We start from the raw sequence: 16,385 nt of genomic DNA, 5'->3' as shown, positions 1-16,385 counted from the left end.
ATCACCACTCTTTCTCTTGCTCTCTCTCTCTCTTGATATCTCTCTCTCTCTCGCTGAGATGATATTCTCTCTCTCTCTCTCTCTCTCACACACACACACACACACACACAAACACACTCTGACTGGTTGCTCGCATGTTTGCCTTATAAAAAGGTTAATCAAAAGACGGGCAAGGAGTCTCCTCTGAAACCATCATGCGTGGTGTGTCCAGCAGAGTGCCTTGGCCCGGACACACCTGCCTTTGTGCGAAGATGAAAGAATAGAGTCCCTATGGCTTTTCTTTTCTTGTAACCCCAGGCTTGGCTTATAACTTTCCTCACTGACACCTTTTCCTCAGTCCATTCTGTGGGAAGTTGTGGAGATCTTTTCAAGCCCTTCTTCATGACAGCTGGCATGCAAAAAGTGACACATCCTGTGTGACCAAAAGATGGCAGGATGTATATGTAGTCTCATGTTCTGTTAAACAAAACATTCTGAAACCATATTCCACACAGTGCCCAGTACCTGGCACATAGTAGTATATAATAAATATTTCTTGGCCCCATGATGAATGGATACATGAAAACTTGTAGTTGGTGAAAGCATAAATGGCTGAAAAAGCTTTACATGTTTTTTTCATATTTAATAAAGTGCAGAGATATTAGAAGAGCAGTAAACAACATAAGTCGGCTGGCATTTATAAGCATATATTGGCTTTTTGAATAAGCTCTCTTTAAAAAGTTGCATTACTTTTCTGAATTATATATTATACATAATTTAACCTTGTCCTGAATACTTATACGTAAAAAAAGGATTTTACAAACAATTAAAAGGAGATATAGATCTAGCAATTTCAGGGGCATTATTCTGAGTAATTTTTGCTTGCTACAAAAATAACATGTGTGACCAAAAGACACAGTCATAAAATGTATAGCATGTGAATGGTCCTTGGTAGGATTCTCTCCCTATTTCCACAATATTTATCTTCCATAGATACCTCCTTAAAGAAAGAAATTTGGAAAGATTATATACTATATTTAATCAAATATCTGTTCCAATGTTTGTGTTAACATTGAATTTTCTTTCTTTCTTTTTAATTTTTGTGGTTACATAGTCAGTGTATATAGTTATAAGGTATATGGGGTATTTTGATACAGGCATACAATGTGTAATAATCATAAGAGGGTAGTTGGAGTATCCATCACCTCAAGCATTTATTCTTTCTTTGTGTCACAAACAAACCAATTATGCTCTTTTAGTTAATTTAAAATGTACAATAATTATTTAATTATTTGGCAGTCATCCTGTTCTTCTACCGAATATTAGATCTTGTCCATTCTATCTGACTATATTTTTGTACCTATTAGCCATCCCCATTTCTATTGCCTCACCCCACCACTACCCTTCCAGCCTTTGGTAACCATCATTCTATCTTCTATCTTTATTAGTTCAATTATTTTAAAATTTTTAGTTCCCACAAATGAGTGAGAATATGTGAAGTTTGTCTTTCTGAACTTGGCTTACTTCACTTAAAGTAATGACCTCCAATTCCATCCATGTTGTTGCAAAGGACAAGATCTTATTCTTTTTTATGGCTGAATAGTACTCCATTGTGTATACATACCACATTCTCTTCATCTACTTATCTGTTGATTGAAACTAGGTTGCTTCTAAATATTGGCAATTGTGAATAGTGCTGCAATAAACATGGGAGTGCAGATATCTCTTTGATATATTAATTTCCTTTTCTTCTGGGTATAAACCTAGCAGTGGAGTTGCTGGATCATGTGGTAGCTTGATTTTTCGTTTTTTTGTTCCAAACTGTTGTCCATGATGATTGTACTAATTTGTGTTCCCACCAACAGTGTATAGAGGTTCCCTTTTCTCTTCATCCTCTCCAGCATTTGTTATTACATGTCTTTTGGATAAAAGCCATTTTAACTAGGGTGAGATGATATCTCATTGTGGTTTTGATTTGCATTTCACTAATGATTGATGATGTTGAGCACATTTTCATATACTTATTTTCCATATGTATATCTTCTTTGGAGAAATGTCTATTTAGATCTTTTACCAATTTTTAAATTAGATTATTTGTTTTATTCCTATTGAAGTGTTTGATCTCCTTGTATATTCTGGCTATTAGTCTCTTCTCAGATGGGTAGTTTGCAAATATTTTCTCCCATACGGTGGGTTGTCTCTCTACTTTGCTGATTGTTGCTTTGCTGTGCAGAAGCTTTTTAACTTGGTATGATGCCCTTTGTCTATTTTTGCTTTGCTTGCCAGTGCTTGTGGGATATCACTCAAGAAATCTTTGCCTAGTTGAATGTCCTGAAGATTCCCAATGTTTTCTTTTAGGAATTTCATAGTTGGGGGACTTAGATTTAAGTTTTTAATCCATTTTGATTTGATCTTTGTATATGGTGAGAGATAGGGGTCTATTTTCATTCTTCTGCACATAGATACCCAGTTTTCCCAGGAACATTTATTTAAGTGACTGTCCTTTCCTTAATGTATATTCTTGGCATCTTTGTCAAAAATGAGTTCACTGTAGATGTGTGAATTTACTTCTGGGTTCTTTGGTCCATTAGGCTATGTGCATATTTTAAGGCCAGTATCATGCTGTTTTGCTTACTATGGCTCTGCAGTATGATTTGAAGTCAAGTGACTTGATTCATCCACTTTTTTTTGTTGTTGTTAGGGTAGCTTTGTCTGTTCTGGGTCTTTGTGGTTCCATATACGTTTTAGGATAAGTTTTTCTATTTCTGGAAAGAATGTCATTGGTATTTCGATAAAGTACCCTAGAACTTAAAGTAAAATAAAATAAAAAAAGATTGCATTGAATGTATAAATTGCTTTGTGTAATATAGAAATTTTAACAATATTAATTCTCTCAATCTTTGAACATGAAATATGATTCCATTTTTTTTGTGTGTCTGCTTGCATCAGTGTTTTATAGTTTCATTGTGGAGATCTTTCACTTCTTTGGTAAAGTGTATTCCTAAATATTTTAGTATTTTGTTTTATTTGTGATATTGTATTTGGTATCTTTTTATTTTATTTTATTTATTATATTTGTGGTATTGTATGTGGTATATTTTTCATATTGTTTGCTGTTGCCATAAAGAAATGCTAATAAATGGGTATGTTGGCTTTGTATTCTGTATCTTTAATGAATTTAACAGTTCTAATAGTTTTCTTGTGGAGTCTTTATGTCTTTACAAATATAAGATTATACCATCTGCCAACAAGAATAATTTGACTTCTTCCTTTACAATTTCTTTCTCTTGTCTGGTTGTTCTAGCTAGAACATCCAGTATCAGTGGAAAACCGTAGTGAAAGTGGGACTCTTTTTCTTGTTCCAGATCTTAGAAGAAAGGCTTTCAGATATTCCCATTCAGTGATACTACTGTGGGTCTGTTGTACATGACTTTTATTGTGTTGAAGTGTATTCTTTGTATAACCAGTTTTTTTTAGGGTTTTTCTTTTTATCATGAAGGAATGTTGAATTTTATCAAATGCTTTTTCAATGTCAGATGAAATTATCTGTTGATCATTCTGTTGATATGATGTATCACATTGATTGATTTGTGTATGTTGAACCTTCCTTGCATACCTGGGATAACTTCCCCTTGGTCATGATGAATAATTTTTTAATGTATTGTTGAATTCGATTTGCTAGTATTTCACTGAGAATTTTTGCATCAATGGTCATTAGGCATATTGGCCTATAGTTTTCTTTTTTGACGTGTCATTTTCTGATTTTGATATCAGGTAATACTGGCCTCTTAAAATGAGTTTGAAAGTATTCCCTCCTTTTCTATTTTTCAAAATAATTTGAGTGGAATTGGTATTAGTTTTTCTTTAAATGTTTGGTGAAATTCAGCAGTCAAACCATTGTGTCCTGGATTTTCTTTGCTATGAAACTTTTTATTACAGCTTTGATCTCATTATTTATTATTGGTCTGCTTAGGTTTTGGATTTCTTCATGGTTCAATCTTGGTAGGTTATATGTGTCTAGGAATATACATATATATATTATGTATTTTATATATATTTTCTAGATTTTCCAATTTACTGGCATACAGGTGCTCATAGTAGCCACTAATGATCCTTTGAATTTCTACAGTATCAGTTATAATGTCTCCTTGTTCATCTCTTATTTTACTTATTTCAGTGATATCTTCTTTTTTCTTAGTTTGATTAAAGGTTTGTCTATTAAGTTTGGCTGGTTAAAGGTTGGTCAATTTTCCTTATCTTTTGATGAACCAATTTTTTGTCTCATTAATTTTTGGGGTTTTTGGTTCTAATTTCTACTCTGATCTTTATTGTTTCTTTACTTCTACTAATTTTTGGTTTGGTTTGCCCTTGCTTATCTACTTATTTAAGATGGATCATTAGATTGTTTATTTGAAGTTTTTTTTCCTTTTTTGAGATAGATGTGTATTGCTATAAACTTCCCTCTTAGAACTGTTTTCACCTTATCCTATGTGTTTTGGTATGTTGTATTTTCATTTCATTTTTTTGTAAGAATATTTTTTCATTTCCTTTTTAATTCCTTAATTGATTCATTGATCAGTCGGGAACATATTATTTAATTTCCATGTATTTGTATCATCTTCAAAATTCCTTGTGATTGATTTCTAGTTTTATGTCATTTTGATAAAAGAAGATGCTTGATATTATTTCAGTTTTTTTGAATGTTGTAAGACTTGCTTTTGTTCTAACATATGGTCTATCCTTGAGAATAATCCATGTGCTGAGGAGAAGAATGTGCATTCTGCAGTCATTGGATGAAATATTAAATAAATATTCATTTGGTCTACAGTACAGATTAAGTCGGATAATTAGTTGTGGATTTTCTGTCTGGATGATCTGTTCAATGTTGAAAGTAAGGTGTCAAAGTTTCCAACTATTATTGTATTGGGGTTTATCTCTCTCTTTACCTCAACCAGTATTTGCTTTATATATCCAAATGCTCCAGTGTTGGGTGCATATATATTTACCTCTGTTGTATCCTTTTGTAGAATCTACCACTTTATCATCATGCAATGACCTTCTTTGTCTCTTTTTTTTTTTTTTTTTTTGAGACGAAGTCTCGCTCTGTTGCCCAGGCTGGAGTGCAGTGGCCAGATCTCGGCTCACTGCAAGCTCCGCCTCCTGGGTTCACGCCATTCTCCTGCCTCAGCCTCCCGAGTAGCTGGGACTACAGGCACCCACCACCTTGCCTGGCTAGTTTTTTTTTTTTTTTTTTTTTTTTTTGTATTTTTTAGTAGAGACGGGGTTTCACCGTGTTAGCCAGGATGGTCTCGATCTCCTGACCTCGTGATCCACACGTCTCAGCCTCCCAAAGTGCTGGGATTACAGGCTTGAGCCACCACGCCCAGCCGACCTTCTTTGCCTCTTTATAATTTTTGTGTTGAAATCTATTTTGTCAGCTGTAAGTATGGCTACACTTGTTCTTTTTTGTTGTCCATTTGCATGGAATGTATTTTTCCATCTGTTTTCAGTCTACGTGTGTCTTTATAGGTTTTAGTGTGTTTTTTGTGTGCAACATATTATCAATCTTGTTTTTTCATTCATTCAGCCATTTCATTACTTTTGATTGGAGAGTTTAGTCCATTTACATTTAATGTTATGTTTGACAAATAAGGATTTACTCTTTTTTGTTACTTGTTTTCTTGTTGCTTTGTGCTCTTTTCTTCCTTCTTTCCTTTCTTTCTCACTTCGTTTTAGTGAAGGTGATTTTCTCAGGTAGTATGTTTCAATTTCTTGCTTTGTATTGGTTGTATCTGTATTTGCAGTGTATTATTTGCATGTTTCTTGTGTTGCATTTACAGAGTATTGTTTGCATGTTTCTTTTCTTTTTTCTTTCTGTTTTTTTTTTTTTTTATTTTTTTGAGACAGAGTCTCACTCTGTTGCCCAGGCTGGAGTGCAACAGCATGGTCTTGGCTTACTGCAACCTCTGCCTCCCAAGTTCAAGCGATTCTCCTGCCTCAGCCTCCAGAGTAGCTGGGATTACAGGTGCAAACCACCATCTGGCTAATTAAAGGTTTGTCTATTAAGTTTGGCTGGTTAAAGGTTGGTCAATTTTCCTTATCTTTTGATGAACCAATTTTTTGTCTCATTAATTTTTGGGGTTTTTGGTTCTAATTTCTACTCTGATCTTTATTGTTTCTTTACTTCTACTAATTTTTGGTTTGGTTTGCCCTTGCTTATCTACTTATTTAAGATGGATCATTAGATTGTTTATTTGAAGTTTTTTTTTCCTTTTTTGAGATAGATGTGTATTGCTATAAACTTCCCTCTTTACTCTTTTTAGTAAAGACAGGGTTTCACTATGTTGGCCAGGCTGGTTTCGAACTCCTGAACTTGTGATCTGCCCCCCTCGGCCTCCCAAAGTGCTGAGATTACAGGCGTGAGCCACCATGTCTGGCCTGGTTACATATTTCTTAATTTGAGGTTGCTATAAGTCCTGTGAATAATATCTTATAACCTATTGCATTAAACTGATGACAACTGCCTGGCTACCACTTATGTTCACTCAAGGCCCAAGGGCTCTACAATCAACTGGTGGCCAATCCATCCAGACTTGTGTCCTCCACTTCAAGGCAAGTTCTCCTGGGTCTCGGAGGTCTGGAGGTCTCGGAGGTCTCCTGGGTCTCGGAGGTTCTCCAGGTCTGGAGATGTTGTCTAGGAGCCAGAGCCTAGAGACTGAAACCTTAGGAATTTACCTGGTACTCTGTTCTACTGCAACTACGCTGGTACCCAAGACACAGACAAAGTCTTTCCTACTCTTTCCTCATTTTACCTTAAGTAGAGGAGTCTCTACCCATGGCTACCACCCACCCCAGGCTCATGGTGTGTACTTCCTGGCTACCACTGATATTCACTCAAGTGCTCTTGTTCAAGGTCCAAGCGCTCTTCAGTCAGCTTATGGTGAATGCTACCACTCCTGAATCTCTCCCTTCAGGGCAGTTGGCTTCCCTCTGCCCCAGGGCAGGTCCAGGAATTCTGTCCTTGAGCCAAGGCCTGGAATCAGGAACCCCAGGAGCCCACTTGTTTCTCTACTGTGGCAGAGCTGGAACCTAGGCTTCAATACAAAGTCCCCTTTACTCTTCCCTCTCCTTTCCTGAAGTAGAAGTGGTCTCTCCCTATAGCCACCACAGCTAGGAATGTGCTGGGTCACATCTGAAGCCAGCATGTCTCTGAGTCCTACCCAAGGCCTGCAGTGAGTATAGCTTGTATTCTTGACCCTTCATTTCAGCCTCTATCTGGAGAACAATACAATGCTGATTTTATTCTCATTTGAAATCCTTTTGGTAACTTTCTCTGGGACTCCATTCAATCATGGATGTGTAGAGGATTCATGTGTATAGACTTGAATGGTTAATGTTTATGGAGCACATTCTATTGCCAGCAGTCTTCTAAAGACTTAAACTTTACATTGATTCACTCGTTTAATCTCCATTACAACTATATGAAATATTGACATTAGCGCCATTTTATAGATGAAAACTGAGGCTCAGAATGTTTTTGTACTTTATCAAGATCTTACTGCTAGAAAAGATGTACAGTCTCCTCAGTGGTTGGAATTTGCTTCATCCTTGCTACCTTAGTGTGGTGTATTTATAATTATCTTTGGCTTTACTGCTTTACTGTGCCGATCATTTTTTGGTGACCTGCTTTTCTTCACACTAAACATCTATCTTCCTCCATTCTCTTAAGTTATCACTGATGCAAATTTTTTGGTTGAAGATAATTAAGTCTAATCATTAGTGGAAAGCATAATATAGTGTTAGAAACAGTTTTAATATTAATGTCAAACTTTACCATGGCTAGAAAATTATTTAGCAGATTTCTTACTGGCATGTCCTTCATAGAGCCTCGGCACATGTCACATCATTTTAACCACGGGGTCTCTCCTCTCTCTCTTCTCTCCATTCCCATGGCTTCACATACTCGGGCAACCTAGGGAAAAACACACTTCCTTTTACTTTACTATATAGGGAAGTTCACCTTTCTCTTTTTAATTTCCTCTTGTTTCAAGTCACACATGAACCCTTACTTTTCATGTCCAAAAAAACTTTTATAAATATTTTCCTAAATAAAAAACCACCTTCACTAATATACGTAAATGCAACAAGTTATTTTAAAAATTTTAAATACTGATATTTTTCTTTTTACTACATCTATTAATAGCAAAGAAGTAAAAAAGAACTCAAATATGTGGTTATAAGAAATTTAACAAATAAAAGACATTTCCATAGGAAGAATTATGTGTTTAGTTATATAGGAAAATGTTCACTAAACAGTAAGTTAAGAAAACAGATTATAAAAGATTACACATAACACTATGTGCAGCTTTCTACCTTATTTTTAAACAAAATATATCAGTACCCCTATTATATATACCAACTATTATTTGTCACAGACTATAACTAAGTGATCTTCTCATGGCCTATTCTAATATGTAAGATCATTTGCTTTTACTCAAATACTGCTAGCCACTGTGATTCCCTAATACCACCTTTACTAAGGGAAAATAATTACTAAGGGCTTTCTCTGTGCTTAATATAGTTCCGGGCACTTCACAGATATGAACTCACTTAAAGTCACTCACAACAACCCAGCAAGGCACATACCACTATAATCTTCACTTTATAGCTGAATAAACTGAAGTACAGATAAGTTAAATATCTGTTCAATTCATAAAGCAGCAGTAGCAAAGCCAGATTTGAACCCAGTAAGTCTGGTTCTGGACCCTACACTCTTATCTACTAAGCTTGAGTGTTTATCTTCTTGCCTCTTGTTCTCAGATAACATTTTTTCCTACTTCAATTGGTTCTGCTTTAGTCAACTTTGGCCATTTCTAATGTGTGCTTCTCTGTTAAGGTGGATAGAATAGGAGTGCTTAGAATACACACCTAACTTCTTAAATGAATAACCTTAATTTTATGCAAAACGTTAAGTCAATCATTTCTAATCAAACAAACATTTATAGTAGTTTTACTGCCTCTCCCATATTGAAAGGAATTGAGTCTTTTCTTCATTTATAAACCTCTTATTGTTTCATACAGGTATGGAGTTGTTTCCAGTAACTGAGTGGCTGGAATTCTGGCTATGAGAGGCTTGAGATGGTGATTATATACTTTATGTTACTTGCTGGTCAGCCCCTTCATTGTCTGTGGAAGAGCTCAGAGATAAGAGGGTTTAGTAAGCATCTGGTGCCTCCATTGATAAACTTGGAGAAACCCCACACATGTAAATAATAGATTGTGGGTGAAATGTTTTTGCATTTATGCCTGATGAGTCTTGGGTTAAGAATGATGGGTAGGGGATTTCCATATAGCTTAGTGACACTGAGAACAGATTTGACAATAGGCAAAGCATTTTCTTCCCTGATTTGGTTTAGTCAGCCCTTCATTGGCCCTGGAACATCCTTGGCTCCCAGGCTCCTCAGAGGGGAGAAGGTGACAGCCAAGCTGGCAGGAGAACAGTAGGTCTCACAGGACTTTGTTGTAAGGTTATGTTTTCATCTTGTTGCAATCTCTGGTTGACTGGACAGGAGTTTCTTCTTCGTGAGGGTATATCATAAATGTGTTACCACACAAATTCTCTGTAAAAACTGGCAGTTCTTCATATCTACCTTCAAATAGTTTAGTAATCAATTTCTCTAAAGTCTCCTGCTTAAGAATTGTTTTTTTTTTCATTAAGATCAAAGTTAGCTTCATAAGTGAAGGTGCTAAAAAGGGAGAAAATGACAGTGATTTCCAGCAGAAAAGATTATACTTGTTGTTTCACCATGGTTTCCAAAACAAAACAAATGCTAATCACTAAACATGAAGCTCCTGGGCAAGGAATTTGCTGGCACGTAAACTGATTTTCCTTGCAGATGTGGCTTTCTGCTTCCTGTGGCTGCAGTGGGAGGGAAAGCTTTGGATGAGATGATTGAAGAGCAAATGCCTTTGCCCTGAATTTTTTACCTAGTCTTTCCAGTTGTTTGACATAGAATTCTGTTCTCCTTACCTCTTACTGTTCTTCCAATTCTTATTTTATACAATTAAAGGTATTCTATAAATACACATGAAAAATTGCAATGTAAGACCATCACATAATCTCCCTTTAAAAACCGTGGGTTTATTTTGGCATGTAAGAATTGCCTTATGCTACTGCATGATACCATCTTTTGGGTGTTAGAGTAGTGCCCTGTGGCCCTGTGACTGGGTTGCTTTTGTTATCACAGTATGTCAACCTTGATTTGCCCTGTTGTGCAGTTGTGCTGTCAGTAGCTTTGTTTTGACAGTTTTAAGTTATGTTTCTCCTTGTAGCATATTGTCACACATACACTGGCAAGAAGGTTGCTAAATATAAATCCTCCAGGAAAAGGAGAGAAGTGTAATAGCTCTTTAGACAACAACTATAAATGATTTTTGAGTTAATGTGTTTCATGTCGGGACAAGAACCACTTCTAGATAATGGAAAAAAGGTTTTAATGTATAATTGATGAGCAACTAATGATTTTAAAGAAAAAATAATGGATTATTTTATCCATTAAAATATTTTAATTTTGCACGGCTTTATATGAAATATCGGTGAAAATAATGATATGTTAAAACCTATCTCAATTATGGAATAAGAGTTTACACATGCTATGCTCTACCAAAAGAAATTATTTCTCTTTGTGTTTCTGTTTGCTTGTACTCCCAGAAGGCCTATGACTCTAGAAAGGTTAAGAACCATAGTGTGCTGCTGGTACAGACATACTCTGATCATCTGGCACATCAAAGAGCTGTGTTACCTTGGACACATCTGATGGCAAGCACAGGACAACTATACCCAGAAGGCTCTGTCACAGGGTATCTTGATGTCCATTCAGCATTTCTCTTCTAATTCTATAGGAATCTGGAATATTTCCATGATTGGGATAGATGGAATGGGGCCACATAATGGCTCAGAAGACAAAGACCCTCAGTTTGCCAGCTATTTAAGCATTTCTGTATCCATCTTTGATTTGGAGGGTCTGAACTAATTCTATCCCTCAAAACCAGTCCTTACAATTTCATATGCCCTCCTCTTTCATGATAGTACCTGCACCTAGAGGGCAGGTGCTTGTGTAGTTTTAGCAGAGTGTTGGCAACAAAAAGCAGATTGGACTCAATGGGATCCAAATGAAGAACATTCACATGCTTTTTCAAATCATCTGTAGTTTTCAGAATACCATGATTCTGATTTTCTTAGAAGAGGTAAAGCAACAAGAGATAACTAACATTAATGATTTGACAATCAAAAGATAATTTGTGTGTCAGAATAGAAAAAAGAAGTTATTCTATTAGGGAACTCAAAAACAAAGGTCAGGTCTGGATTCTAGTAATAGATATGTTATAATTTTACTTTGAAACATAATTTCTATCTCTGTAGTCCCCCCTTTTATACAATATAAAGAGAAATTATATTTTCTTTTATATTCTCTTTTATACAATATAAATAAAAAGTATAAATAATAATTTCTTTATAAAAAGAAATTATAGTAAGGCCAATTTGTATGCAAAATAAGTTTTAGTTTTATTATATTTGGCCAGATTATTTGCATAAAGTGCAGCAAGGAGATTGGCCATATAGGCTCCTTTTAAGTTAGCTTTGCTAGAACTTAATTTTTTTAAATTATACTTTAAGTTCTTGGGTAACATGTGCAAAATGTGCAGATTTGTTACATAGGTGTACATGTGCCACGTTGGTTTACTGCACTCATTAACTCATCGTTTACATTAGGTATTTCTCCTAATGCTATCCTCTCCTCTCCTCTCTCTCACTCCTCCCCCTAACCCTCCCCTTCCCCCTCACCCTCCCTTCTCCCACCACCCCCCACCCCCTACCCCTACCCCTGCCCCCCACCCCACACCCCATGACAGGCCCCGGTGTGTGATGTTTCACACACTGTGTCCAAGTGTTCTCATTGTTCAATTCCCACCTATGAGTGAGAGCATGCGGTGTTTCGTTTTGCTAGAACTTAATTTTAAAATATGTTACTCCAGTCAAAGCCTTGGTAAAACAAGCAGCGTCTCCAATTGTGACCTTGTGTCCTGTTACAAAACAAAACATAGTCTTACTGAACTTATGCAAATGATTATATTACCATAAAGTAAGAATTCTCATGGATAGTTTCCAACTTTTGGAGAACTCAGGTAGAGAGAATGGTAAACTCTGCTCACAAAAGTATACTTTACAATCAGAGTAGCAGTCTTTCAAATAGGATGTTGTCCTTTCACCTTGAAACTGCCATTCACAAATAAAACAGCTCTTTGACAGTAAAGTGAGAGCTGTTTATCTGGCACTCCAAAGTCCAGCAGCTCTTCACAGTTCCAGAGTCTGTCCTGTCTTCCTCCTAGTATGGTTGAGGAAACAGTTGAGCTATGGACATCAGTGCATTGACTTTTGATCATGCCATGGGACCTGGGGTTCTCCAGGTATCCTATCCTCATAGACCAATCATATCAAGTGAAGAATAATGAGGGTCATAAATTTGGAAAGGAGAGCCTTATTGCTCCTAAAGTGTTGCAACCTGAAGGGTACCCATTCTGACAAGTTGGGAAGTGTAGCCTCTGGCCAGAAGCCAGAAACTTGGCACTTCCTAGGTCATTTTTAAAATACAAATTTCAGCTGGTTAGCCCAAGAGAGCATGAAACTATTCAACTCTTGGTTGAACTATTCAACTCTTGCTCCTGACAATAGCAACAATAGCAGGTTTTAGTTTTTAAGCCTATTTTCTTTAGGTTCATTTTCTTTATCTCTAATCCCAAAACTCCTAGCTTGAGTTTCTTCATTTTATATCTTATCTCTAGATTTTTTTTTTTAAATTTGAGCAGCACTTGAAATAAAAGCCTAGCCGTATGAGTAAAGTGTTTATTATCTGATATATATATATGTGTGTGTGTGTATATATATGTGTGTGTGTATATGTGTGTGTGTGTGTGTGTGTGTGTATATATATATATATATTTTTTTTTTGAGACTGATGCTCACTATGTTTTCTAGGCTGGTCTCAAACTCCTGGGCTCACGTGATCCTTCTACTTCAGTTATCTAATATGTCTTAAGTCAGGAATCCCTTACATGGCTTTCCAAATAGATCAATCTTCTAACAAATTCTAACAAGTCAAGATTTTCCTAACTGCCTTTTCAATGTCTTTCAAACAAAAGATGAACCTTTATGCACTGTATTAGTCAAGGGTCTCTAGAGGAACAGAACTAATGGAATGTATATTCATATATATATGCATAAGCTTATATATATATGTTTATATATATAAAGTTTATTCGATATTAACTCACATGATCACAAGGTCCCACAATAGGCCATCTGCAGGCTGAGGAGCGAGGAGAGCCAGTCCAAGTTCCAACACTGAAGAACATGGAGTCCAATGTTTGAGGGCAGGAAGCATCCAGCATTGGAGAAAGATGTAGGTTGGGAGGCTAGGCCAGCCTCTCTATTCATATTTTTCTGCCTGCTTGTATTCCAGCTGCACTGGCAGCTGGTTAGATTGTGCCCACCCAGATGAAGGGTGGGTCTGCCTTTCCCAGCCCACTGACTCAAATGTAAATCTCCTTTATCAACACCCTCACAGCTATACCAAGGATCAATGCTTTGTGTTCTTCAATCCAATCAAGTTGACACTCAGTGTTAACCATCACAAGTCCACCCCTTGTCAACTTGATCCCACACGCATCTCCTGAGATCATACATAATCTTCAAATAAACACAATAATAAGGTCATTATTACACCTAACATAACACAACTATCCTTTGTACAACCAGAAGCACACCAATCCCCAATCCAAATACAATTACATAAACAGTACTTAAATGCTGATGTGAAGTCAATAAATTTTATATCACATGATAAAGGAACAAGGAAATAAAATGAAGATATTTTCTTAGTACAAGTGTATACAAGCACAAACATGTTTTTAACAAAAGAAGAAAATACTCATGACAATTACAGTCCTCGTTGCTGCAGCTGGTTATGTTGTTGTAGCTGGTATTGATGACTACCTTCTTCTACTACCCATTCTGTATTCCCTTTGCCTTCAGCAAGCATCTCAGCAGGTCATGTTTTCTTTCCTGGTTGAGTGACCCAAACCTTCATTCCTAAAGGGTCTTGGTCATTTGGGGTCCTGCCTGGATTGGTCTGTTGCAATTTCCCACTGACCTTAAATACAGGGCATGGTAATACTAAGAGATGTCCTAATGGATCTCCTGCATTCCATGCATACTCTTCCTTACCTCCCTTGTGGAGTAGTAGACTGGTTTCTTCTTGATAGTCTGGGTCAATCAACCCAGCCAATGCTGTAACTCCCTTCTTAGCCTGTTGACTTAAAGGTAGGAGGAGCCTAAATTGTCCAGGTGACAATCTTAACTTCCAGTCTAATGGAATCATTGTTCTACTGGAAACACTCCTGGTGGAAATGTTTCTCCCTCTGGAACTAAGACCTCTAGGCCAGCAGAACGTAATGTCACAGGAGCAGGAAGCAAAAATTTTGCTAGTAGATCACTAGTGGTGATGGTGACTTCCACCCCTTGATTCCTGGACCCATGAATCCTGGCTATGGGAGAAACAGTACCATATATTGGATACTGATTCAGAGCCTACACAGTCTTTTGGAGAACTTTGCCCCAGCCCTGCAGTGTATGGTCACCTAATTAGCCTTGTAATTGTGACTTCAAAAGGCCATTCCACCGTTCTATCAATCCAGCTGCTTCAGGATGATGGGGAACATGGTAAGACCAGTGAATTCCATGAGCATGAGCCCACTGCCACACTTCTTTAGCCATAAAGTGAGTGCTTTGGTTAGAGGCAATGCTATGTGGAATACCCTGATGGTGGATATGGTATTCTGTGAGTACACAGATGGTAGTCTTGGCAGAAGCATTGTCTGAAGGGTAGGCAAACCCATATCTGGAGTGTCTATTCAAGTGAGGACAAACCCCTGCCCTTTCTATGATGGAGAGGTCGAATATAATCAGCCTGCCACCAGGTTGCTGGCTGATCACCTCGAGGAATTGTGCCATATCAAGGGCTCAGTGTTGGTCTCTGCTACTAGCAAATTGGGCGCTCAGCAGTGGCCATAGCCAGGTCAGCCTTGGTGAGTGGAAGTCCATGTTGCTGAGCCCATGTGTAATATTCATCCCTGCCACCATGGCCACTTTGTTTATGGGCCCATTGGCCAATGACAGGAGTGGCTGGGGAAAGAGGCTGAATGGTGCCCACAGAACGGGCCATCCTATCCACTAGATTATTAAAATTCTTCTCTGCTGAGGTCATGTGTTGGTGAACACTCACATGGGATACAAATATCTTCACAGTTTTTGACCACTCAGAGAGGTTCATCCACATAACTCTTCCCCAAATTTCTTTGTCACCAGTTTTCCAATCATGCTTCTTCCAAGTCCCTGACCATCCAGCCAAGCCATTGGCTACAGCCTATTAATCAGTATATAATTGCACATCTGGCCATTTCTCCTTCCATGCAAAGTGTACAACCAAGTGCACTGCCTCGCAGTTCTGCCTACTGGGAAAATTTACCTTCACAGCTGTCCTTCAGGGATGTCTTAGAAAGGGGCTGTAGTGCTGCAGCTGTCCACTTTGGGTTGGTGCCTGCATATTGCACAGAGCTATCTGTGAAACAGGCCCTAGTCTTCTCTTCCTCTGTGAACTGATCATAGGGAACTCCCCATGAGGCCATGGGTGCAGGCTTGGGGAGAGAAGGCAGCATGGCAGGAGTGGAGACCATGGGCATTTGAGCCACTTCCTCACGTAACTTACTTGTGCCCTCAGGATCTGCTTGAGTCTGATCACGTGTGTACCACTTCCATTTGATGACTGAGTGCTGCTGTGTATGACCACTTTATGGCTAGATGGGTCAGACAGAACCCAGTTCATGATAGACAGTTCAGGTCACATGGTGACTTGATGACCCATAATCAAACGTTCAGTTTCCAACAAAGCCCAGTAACGGACCAAGAGCTGTCTCTCAAGAGCAAAGTACTTATCTGCAGAAGATGGCAAAGCTTTTCTCCAAAATCCTAGAGGCCTCTGCTGTGATTCAGCTATGGCGGCCTACCAAAGGCTCCAAGCAGCATCCCTATCTGCCACTGACACCTCAAGCACCATTGAATCTGTTGGGTCATATGGCCCAAGTGGCAGAGCAGCTTGCACAGCAGTTTTGGACCCCACTCAAAACTGGTGGCCTTTTGAGTCACTAGATAAATGGGCTGGAGTGACACACCCAAATAAGGAACGTGTTGCCTCCAAAATTGAAATAGGCTCAATGGGCTTATTGGCCCACTAGGCATTGTGCCTCTTTCTTGGTTGTAGGAGGGGTCAAATGCAGTAACTCATCCTTCA

The sequence above is a fragment of the Chlorocebus sabaeus genome, chromosome 15 (assembly GCF_047675955.1).
Source record: "Chlorocebus sabaeus isolate Y175 chromosome 15, mChlSab1.0.hap1, whole genome shotgun sequence".
NCBI lineage: Eukaryota > Metazoa > Chordata > Mammalia > Primates > Cercopithecidae > Chlorocebus > Chlorocebus sabaeus.
Note: the sequence above shows the minus strand (reverse complement) of the source record.